Source organism: Choloepus didactylus, chromosome 10, assembly GCF_015220235.1.
Source record: "Choloepus didactylus isolate mChoDid1 chromosome 10, mChoDid1.pri, whole genome shotgun sequence".
In the NCBI taxonomy this organism is placed as follows: Eukaryota; Metazoa; Chordata; class Mammalia; order Pilosa; family Megalonychidae; genus Choloepus; species Choloepus didactylus.
In genome coordinates this window covers 99,859,982-99,870,838 of record NC_051316.1, presented here as the reverse complement: position 1 = coordinate 99,870,838, position 10,857 = coordinate 99,859,982, and the positions used below count along the sequence as shown (strand labels likewise).

General features: G+C 36.6%; 1 pseudogene; it reads left to right on the top strand.

Moving 5' to 3' along the window:
• The first annotated feature begins 8,552 nt into the window (after window positions 1–8,552).
• On the top strand, window positions 8,553–9,469 carry LOC119545308 (annotated as a pseudogene).
• Window positions 9,470–10,857: the final 1,388 nt, after the last annotated feature.

Here is a 10,857-nt window from a genome sequence, read left to right as displayed (position 1 = left end):
GTAGTGGGATTTAAACAGATGTTATAAAGTACAAACTAAAAGTCCTTCTTCAACCCAACCCTCAAACCCACTATATATAGAAATATATCTTTACATATGAAAATATAAAGATTAACCACATGGAAATCACACTCTATAAATATATTATTTTGTAATTTGAATTTTAATCTACCAACATGTCTCAGAGATAGTTCCAAGTTGCTACTATCAACAGTCTACACTCTTCTTTTTTACTGCTCCATAGTATTTTAATATTTTATAATATAAAGCCACCATAATTTAACCATTTCCTATTTCTGAACATTTCAATTCTTTCTATTTTCTCTATTACAAACAATGATGCTATAAGTACACATATATATTGTTCAAATGTGTTGTATGCCTTATACACTTAAAAGTGAAATCTGATAGTATCTGTCAAATTTTCCTCCAAAAAGGCTATGCCAAACTGTAGTGCCTGTGACAGCACTTGTCTCTTCACACATTTATCAACAACACCATATAGTATTAACCTCTGTTTTTGTCAATCTACTGGTCCAAAAATTATATCTTTTTTCCTTTAATTTGTATATATCTACATGTTTATTGGTCATTTCTATTTCTTACCTGTGAATAGCCTGTTTATATTCTGTCCTCAATTTTCTATTATAATATTAGCCAGGATATACTATATGCATTGCAATAACAACTTAATCCCAAAATCTCCATGGCTTAACACAATAATACTTTAGTTTCTACTCACACTATATGTCCACTGTGGGTCACTGGAGTACTCTATGTATATAAAGATTCGGAGAAAGCCACGCTGACAGAGCTAAATGCTGATAGTTTAGCTAAAACATATACCTCTTCAGTTGCTGCAGTAGGCAAAGACAAATTGAAGAACTGCATGTGCTTTTCCACTGCCTTGATCCAGAAATGACACACCATCACTTAAATCATATTTCTTTGGCGAGCAGTAGTCATGGGGTCACACCGAACTTTAAGGGAGTAGGAAATTCAAGTTTTCATAAGAATGATTGGTAAACATCACTGTCTCTGCCATTATTAGAATAATTGTCATTTTTTATTGAGTTATAAGAACACTTTGTATTATATGGAACATAATCTTAAAGGTTATATATATTATCAATATTTTCTCCTAATCTTTTACTTCCCTTGTAATTTTGTATAAGGAATCATTTTCAAGCATGTTTTCACTTTCTTGCAGTCAAGGCTGTTAGACTTTTCTTTTAGAATTTCAGCATTTGTATTTTCCTGAAGAAGGGCTGTTTCAACCCCAAGATTATAAATATATTCGCCTATACTTTCTTGCTATAGCTTTTTTTTTTCCATTTTTTTTATTGTAGAACATAACATATGTATACAAAAGTGACAACTTTCCAAGTGCAATTTAGCAAGTCATTAGAGAGCAAATTTCAAAGAATATTATAGGTTACAATTCCAGTTTTAGTTATTTCCTTATTGTGAAATATAACATATACACAAAAAGGTAATATCTTTCAAAGTATGATTTAACAAGCAAATATATAGGAAATTTCCTAAGTTTTTGTGAGTTATAGTATCATAGTTTCAGTTATTTCCTTATTGTGAAATACAACTTATATAGAATAAGGTATAGCTTCCAAATTGCCATTTAACAAGTAGCTATAGAATAAATTTCAAGGGATGCTATGGATTACAGTTCCACCATTTCAATTCTTTCCATCTAATTATTCTAGTTTCCTAGCAACTAAGAAAAAGAAAATTATATAAACATTCAGTATTCATAATCCTTTGTTAAATTCCATCTTGCCTGTTGCTACCCCTTCCTCTAGTTCAATCACTTTCCCGATCTTCAGGGATGTCTAGGCAGTGACCATCCTAACCTGTTCATGTTGAAAAGGGGTGTCAACTTTATGAGCGAAGGGGACACATCTAATTGATGTTCTTGAAGAGGCTATTGCCTCTGGGTTTTGGGACTTAGCTGGCATAGGAGCATTCTGAAGGATCTAAGTTTCTGATGAATAAATTAGCGCGTGAAACCTTTATAGAGACTCGGATAGGGTTCAGTGCACTCTTTACAGTTTTCAGGAATACTGTTGACTTAGGCCTATCATATTGTGGTCATTTCGCATATCTAAGTGAGGCTTGCAAAGGAGTAACCTCCAGAACAATCTCCTGACTCTATTTGAATTCTCTTAACCACTAGAACCTTATTCTGTTGCCTTTCTTTTCCCCCTTTTTGTCAAAAAGCATTCTCAATCCCTTGGTGCCAGGGTCAGGCTCATTCCCGGAATCCATGTCCCATGTGGCTAGGAAGGCTCATTCACCTTGGGGGTCCTGCCCCACGTTGGGGTGGGAGGGGTGATGAATTTATTTGCAGAGTTGGGCTTAGAGAAAATCCACATTTGAGCAACAAAAGAGGTTTTCTGGAGGTGACTCCTAGGCATAATTACAGGTGAACTTAGCCTCCTCTCTACAACCATTGTTTCACCCAAGCAAGCCTCAATATAAAGGGCTTAAAGTAGGGGGTTCCTAAGCTCACATCTTGCTATAGTTTTATAGATTTTTGTCTTTTAGATCTTTAAATCCTTCTGGATTTTACTTTATAAATGGTACAAAGTAGAAATTTACATTTATTTTCTTTCCATTGAATATGAAGTTGCCTCATCATTTCTCTTTCCTGCCACATTCAAAAAGATTAAATGTCTTTTTATGAAGAGATTTGTTTCTGGAATCTATATTTTTCTATCCACTAGACTGTATATTCAAAACTATGCCATTTTAATTAGCATAGCTTTTTGTCTGTTTTTCTAATTGGGAAGAAAAGCCCACCTCACTTGTTTTGCTGCTTTTCAAAATTATTTTCTACTTTTGCATAATTCCTATTATGCTTCTATTGGATATATGCATTGATTTTGTGCAGAATCAGAATCTTTACTACATTATCTTCCCACCCAGGGATATGGTTTCTGTGGTTAAGTGTGCATTTCTACTATCACCAAGCAGTTTACAGTACTGTGCAAGAGCATGAGATCCAGAGCCAAGATACCTGAGTTTGAATCCTTCCTCTGCCGTTTAATACCAGCATGACTCTAGGCAAAGTACCCAACCTCTCTGTGTCTGTTTCCTCATCCACGAAATTATGATAATTACAGTACCTATCTCATTGGATGGATGTGAGGATTAAATAAAATAATATATGTAAAACACCTGGAAGGGTGTCTGGAACACATTAAGTTGTAGTAAATATTGGCCATTACTTTATTTTTCACCTTTGACTTGATTATATTTATTTATTTTCCTCATAAATGTCTTATATATTTCTTGTTAGGTTTATTCCCAAGTATTATTCCATTATAAATGGGTTTGCTTTTTTTCTCTTTTTACTGGTGCTGATTTTTGTAGATTGATCTTCATCTAGAAAACTTACTAAACTCAACAAATTTAATAATTTTTCAATTGTTTCTCAAATATTTTTGGCAGACAATCATTGTCTACACTAATAACTATTTTTCCCTCTTCCATTTCAACAATTATGGCTTATTCCTTTTTTAACTCCTCTAAAATGTTTGTACCATGAGAAAGAAGATGGCGGCATAGAGAGGAGTGGAAGTTAGTTAGTCCCCCTGGAACAATAATAAACAACCTGGAACAACTAGTAAATAATCTGGAATAACTGCTGGGGGACAAACATGAGATAAACTCTATGCACAAACAATGATGAATTCAATTGTTGAATTCTTTTGCTGCATTAGATAGAATTTCTAGTGAAATGTTAAACAGGTGGAATGTAGGGGCCACCCTTATTTTCTTTCTGACTTCAGTTAGATTGTTCTGGTGTTTCACCATTACATACCACATTTGCTATAGGTTTTTACCTTATCTTGAGCAAGCTGAAGAAGTTTCATCATATTCCTAGCTTATTAAAATTTTTATCAAAAATCATATTAAAATCTAAGAATATTGTTAACATTTATTAGAAGTTGTCTCATTTTTCCTGTGTAACCAACTAGTATAGTGAAGCATATTCATGAATTTGCTAATTCTGATCCTTATGGATTCCTAGGATAAACTATAATTGATCATGATGTATTTTTTTTATTCTTTACTATTCATCTGGATTACTTATCAATATAATAAAGAAATTTTGCATATAATGTCTTAAGTGAGATTGTCCCACAGTTTTCTCTTTTCATGTTTTCCATATCTCATTTGGTGTCATACAGAATGGATTAGAAAGCTTTAATTCTTTTTCTATGCTGTGGACAATTTATATAATATTGGAATTATCAATGTCTTGATGTTTGCTGGAATTCACTTGTAAAACTATGCAAACATGGTGTCATTATCTACAGTATCTTTATGGTTACCATTTAAATTTCCTATAGTTAATTTGGTTTTCCAGGTTTTCTAACTTTCATCAATTTTGATCATATACACATTAGTATAAATTCATCAATTTCATCTAAATCTTCATATTTATTGTAGTTGTACTTAATGTTTGCTCTAAATTTTTTAATCATCTTTATATCTGTCATTTTGATCACCACTTTTTATTCTTAATGCTATTTAGTTCAGTCTTCTCTCATTTTTATGTATTCATACTCACCAGAGGTTTATATACTCTACTGATCTTTTCAATGAAAAGCTTTAGATTTTATTAATTGGATCTAACATGGTTTGTTTCCAATTTTATTAATTTTGCTTGTCAGCATTATTAATTTCTTCCCTCTTAAAAATGATTTAAATTGACATTCTTGCATGTTAATTCTATACCATCAGATATCATGACAAATCACTTTACAAATATAGGGAGTTAACAAGGGGGAATCTTTGAAGTGTACAGCAGGGAAATGACTAAATAATTACAAAGAATTGTTTGTAAATTATAAAGACCACCCTATTCATCATCTGGAAGATGAAATGTGATTGTGGGGATAGCTTCCATTTGTCCATTTGCTTCTCCTTCCAACCTTGTCCACCCTGCTCTGTGGTCCATGAGGCCGAGTAAGCTCTATGCACATCATGTGCTGCCTGTACATCAGTGCCAGTACATGTAAAAGTTATGTTTACAGTATACTGTAGTCTATTATGTACGCAATAACACTATGTCTTAAAAAACAATGTACATACCTTAATTAAAATGTGATACAGAGGGAGAAAGAAGATGGCAGAATAGAGGAGTGGAAGTTAGTCCCCCTGGAACAGCTAGTAAATAATCTGGAGTAACTGCTGGGGGACAAACATGACTGTCCACACATCGTACACCAACCTGGATTGTGAGGAATGCCCGAGATTGCAGCATAAAATCTGTAAGTAACGACTGCGGACCCTCACCAAGAGCCCCTCACCCATAGCAGCCCGAACTGCAAAACCTCACTGTGATAGAGAGCAGCACTCTCTGAACAAGCAAATATGCCTCAGTCCAGCTGCACCTGGAGTTTTGATTAACAAACATGGACTGCTCAATACAAGCTACAAATCCCCAACAAGCAGACAGAGGCTTTTAGTGATAAGAGAACTTAAAGAGCTGGCGAACTTCTCTGTGCCGGGAGGGGGAGCCCAGAGGATCAGGTGCTATCTCTGGCCGGCAGGTGAGGCTGGGGGAACTGTGGACTGGCCCTGAAGGGGAGCTTTCTGTCCCTTTTTTTCTCTCCCAACTGGGTGGCTCAGTGGAGAAAGCCTCAGCCATTTTCAGTTCACAGCTCTATGACCCATAAAAGGGTGGAGAGAGCAGAGTCAGAGAGACAAAGAGCCTTTTTAAATGCAAATGAAAACTCCCTAGGGGGTGTATCTTCCCTACGAGGAAGGAGGTGGTGCCCAGGCCTAAATGTGAAGAATAGAGGAGCTCTTCTTCGCCTAACTAAGGAATGACTGTAAGCCACTGGCCATACTTCTCCCTTTTTCATAATAATGAGAAGCAGAACAGTTCATTAGAAATAGTTTGGGAAACCCTGTTTTTGGTACCAGTGGTAGTATTGATCTTGGGCAGATTTTTTGCAACTCTTTGACATTCTGTTTTCTCATTCATAAAATACAGAAGCTGTAGTAGATGGCTTAACATCATTTAGTCTCTAAAGGGTGAAATGGCTAGGTAGCTTTAATCCAAAGGACTATTTTACTGGCCTATGTACTTAACCTCCTGATCCCTGAAACCACAATTTCCTGAAACCTCCATATACTCCTGAGAGAGGCTTGATATGTGGATAGAACTTGCCAGATCAGGTTAGTTACATTTTCAAATGTACATAAGCAAGAGATTTAGGGGAACATTTGTCAGCAAAGGGAAGGGTCACAGAGGAGCAGATTCAGACCTATAAGCAGATATGTTTGTATTGAATCTGAATACCAAGCATTAATTACACCTGCATTCTTTTAAAATTAAAAAACAAAATGTAGTTTAACCATAAAATTTAAATTCAATTCTTGCATAAATATGCAATTGGTTAGACTTACTAATTCAACATCCAACAATAATGTTTTCATTTGCTCACAAATACTTTTTGAATACTTTCTATGTACTGGGACCTCTGCTAGGCAATCTATGATCTTTACTTAAGGGTTTTCTTTTTAATTAACTATATTTATAAGTAAAAAGGCAATGCTGTTAGCTAAATAATAACACCATATAGTTTCATCATAGTTTAAAAATCACTTTACTGCCCCTCCATCCACTATTTTATTCAATAGATGACTATCAAGTACATACTAAAGAGAAAAAAAAGATGAATAAAAATGACTCCTTGGCATTAAGGTATTCACTGTCTCATGGGGAAAAGCAAGTAATTATAAGATGAAATGTCAAGTGTTCTACCAGAGACCCATATAAAGGGCTGTGGGAGTATCCAGGATAAAGCAATTAACTCCAACAAGAGAATGTAGAATATTCTCAGAAGTAGACACTCAAGCTCCTGCCAGGTGAAGATGAGTTGACACCCAGGAAGGTGGAACAGCAGTAGCAAAGGTATAGAGGCAGGAAGTGCTGAAATGTTTAAGGACTGAAAACGTGGAGTGGCATGGAACAACAGATGTGGTATCATTGAGTAGACAGAGACAGAATCATAGAAGTCTGATTATCTCATGAAAATAAATACATTGGCATTCTCCTGATGATGATAAGGAGCCTTGCAAAAACCTATCAATTATCCCCTCTTCACAGAGAGGGAAACTGTAGTTCAAAGAAGTTAAATGACTTAGTCAAAACCATACTATTTGGTTTGAGCCAGAAGGCTAATCAAGATTTTCTTAGTACAAACTAAATCTTTCCTTTATTCCAAAACATATTGTCCCCAGAAACTAACCAATCAGTCTAATGCAGTGGTTTTAAGTGTGGAGGATTTAAGGATGGTTGCAAGAGGTTTTAAGCATGGTGGGGATCAAATTTTGAGGGGGAGTATAGGAAATACTCCCCAGGTGATTGTGATTTAGGGCCCTAGCTTGGACCCACTGGCCATGTGTTAGAACATCTGCCATAGTAATAAAGTTGAAACCAAAGGAAATAAATTTTTCCACAAAAGTCAATTGTTCTAGGTTTTATTAGTTTATTTTCCTAGAATATCAGAAGGATTCTGAGAATTTTTGTAAATTTTTCATTTCAAATTGGTGTAATTGTGTAGAACAGACTATATGTTTTATCAAATAGTGAGATCCTAAAGCTTAATTACTGTTAAGACAGAAAAGTGAAAGCTGGAATAAATGCTCATTTATTTGTAATTCTTATTGTAAATGTGATAGAATTGAATGAACATATCTCACTGTACTTTCTTGCCATCTGCTTAGCTCCTGAACCTGGACTTGGTTGCAACTGAGGGGAGATGAGACAGAAATAACAGTAAAGAAGGAACCTGGATCTCTCAGGATCGCTCCACCACAGAGTAGAAAGGATAGCCCAAGACCATTAGCTTCACACATATAGAAACTGGATCTTGTCCAGGCATTGGCTTGGACTGAAGTTGACTCACTCACATTAATCAAGCTCACAAAAGACTGATGCATAAACCAGGAGAATAAACTAAGAACTTCATGCTTTCTATTCAGGTTTGCAACAAATGAATCTAATAAATAAATGTGAGAAGACCCTTCTAGAGCAAGGAAGGGGTGAGGAGCTGGGATGGTCAGTCTAAAACTTAGGCTTTTAAATCCAAGGAGTCAGCAAAAGAGGTGACACACCTCATCAAGAAGTATAAGAGGATCATTAAGATCAAGTAATTCCCAGCCATTACAGAGGTATTAGGAACAGTATTTTATGCACTTCCTGCAGCCTTTTCTCTGTGAAATCTGGGAACTTAAAAAGGGCCTAAAAGGAGTCGAGTACGATGAAAAATTCTTACTCTATAACTTCATTTTTTGTCTTCACATAGGGTCAAAGTCATTTCATTTTGGTTCTCCTAGCTGTTGTTTTTTAAGTACATGATTATAATTTCAAGCTTTACCCAAACAGAATCATTTAAACCACAGACTCTTTTTTTTTTTAATAAACAGGGATTCAAAGTACCTTCAACATATCATTATTTTACTTTTTTACTATTTGTATTACAATAACATTTATTTCACACAGCATTCCAGACATGGAAAGAAGAAATCAGACCACCATCTATGAGTTTCTTCTCTTGGGCTTCTCTGAGCAGCTGCAGCAGCAGCCTGTCCTGTTGGGGCTCTTCCTGGGCATGTACCTGGTCACTGTGATGGGGAACTTGCTCATCATCCTGGCCATCGGCTTTGACCTGCACCTCCACACACCCATGTACCTCTTCCTGGTCAACCTCTCCTTTTCTGACATTGATTTCATCTCTACAATAATCCCCAAGGTGCTAGATAACATTGGCTCAGGAAGTAAACTGATCTCTTATGATGGGTGCCTGACACAACTCTATTTCTTTGGCCTATTTGCAGATCTGGACAACTTTCTCTTGGCTGTCATGGCACTTGACTGCTATGTGGCCATCAGCCGCCCCCTCCACTATGTTATGACCATGAACTCCCAGCATTGCATCCTGTTGGTGGCTGGGTCCTGGGTGATCGCTACCTTCCATGCCCTGGTTCATACCCTCCTAGTAACCAGGCTTTCCTTCTGTGGCCCCAATATCATACCCCACTTTTTCTGTGATCTGGTTCCACTCCTGAAGCTGGCCTGCTCCAGTACTCATGTTAATGATCCGGTGCTCATCCTTGTGGCAGGAACATTGCTTATTGGACCCTTCATCTGCATCCTTACATCCTATTTTTACATCCTGAGATTTGATTCCCCTAAGGGTAAGCAAAGGGCCTTTTCCAACTGCACTTCCCATCTCTCTGTAGTCTGTTCTACAGCACAGATACTGGGGTTTATTTATGTACTCCATCATCCCATCCAGGTGGGAAGAACCGAGTCTTCTCAATAATGTACACAATGGTAACCCCCATGCTGAACCCCTTCTTCTACAGCCTGAGAAACAGGGATATGAAGGAGGCACAGGGGAGGCTACTCAGAAGAAAAAGACTCTAACACTCTCTTCTCAGGATCTTGGGGTCTGGACTCCAAGATTCAAGGTTGAGAGTTGAAAATTTGCCTCCTGACAGCTACTGTAGCTTCCATGAGCCTGAGACTTCTTTCTTCTCATATTCACATTTCAAAGTATGGGTTGACATGTAAGGACAGGGAGAGGACCAGTATTATCAGTAAACTTGAATCATCTTTGTGAAGTTGGTGTGCTCTGAATAATCCTCACTACCAACCCTCAAAATGGTTCTTATTTATTTTTGCTGGATGCCTAAGAGAAGTTCACATATGGGGGGTTAGATAGATAGATAGATGATAGATAGATAGATAAGATAGATAGATAGATAGATAGATAAGATAGATAGATAGATAGAAAGAAAATGGAAATGCAAGTGCAATGTTTTGTTTGCTCAAGTTATAAAGGAACCATAGATGGTTTCTCCAGCACAAGAATATGGATTCATTATGACTGTGGAATAAAACACAAAGAAAATCGTCTGATACTTTAAATTTAGACAGGCAGTGTTTTATAGAAGAACAAAAATGGAGCTTTAATTTGAGTCCTGGGTTCTAGTCCTGACTATACCATTAATGAATGGTGTGACCTTGGGTAATCATTTCATATCTCTGAGCCTTAGTTTCCCCCTTTTTATAATAAATTGATTGGATTATGTGAGTCTAAGGGCCCCCACAAATAACCCAGTTCAAATATTATTTAGTGTTATGGTGGCAATAACTCAAGACTTGAAATCAGAAGTTAGAAGCTAAGACCTTAAGTCCAACATTTCAGATGATGTAACTTGGGGCAACTTCCTCCTCTCTAACTTTTGGTTTCCTTATCTGTAACACTGAAATAACAGGTACATCATAGGATTACTCTGAATAATAAATAATATGCAAACTCACTTGGCTCACAATAACTGCTCAAAAAACATTTACTGAATGTAAGCCGTCAGTTCTACTATGTATCCTAATCAGTCTTAGGGCTTCCCTTTTATCTCTTTATTGGGACAACCCCCAATCACCCACATGTCTGGAACCTTTATTTCCAGTTTTCTTATCAGTTATCAAGAATCTTTTAGGTGATTACTTTCTCTGGGATATATTCTGGGGGTCTCCGGATATGGAGTTGGAGAATTCTTTAAGGAGAGCTCTTCCAGCAATTGTTTAATTCCTCCATATCTGCCTCACACAAGTCACCAAAAGCTGGATTTAATGTAGGTAAAAGACTGTGGCTACTTGTGGGGTGAATGTTTCTTTACCAGGCTTGATCTCTACCTTTGTGTGGAGAAAACACAATTAGTGTAATAATTTTTTAATTTTGCCCCCCTTACTAAATCTGCCCCAGGAATATCTGGATCAACATGGATATGGTGAGCTCAGACTCTCCCACA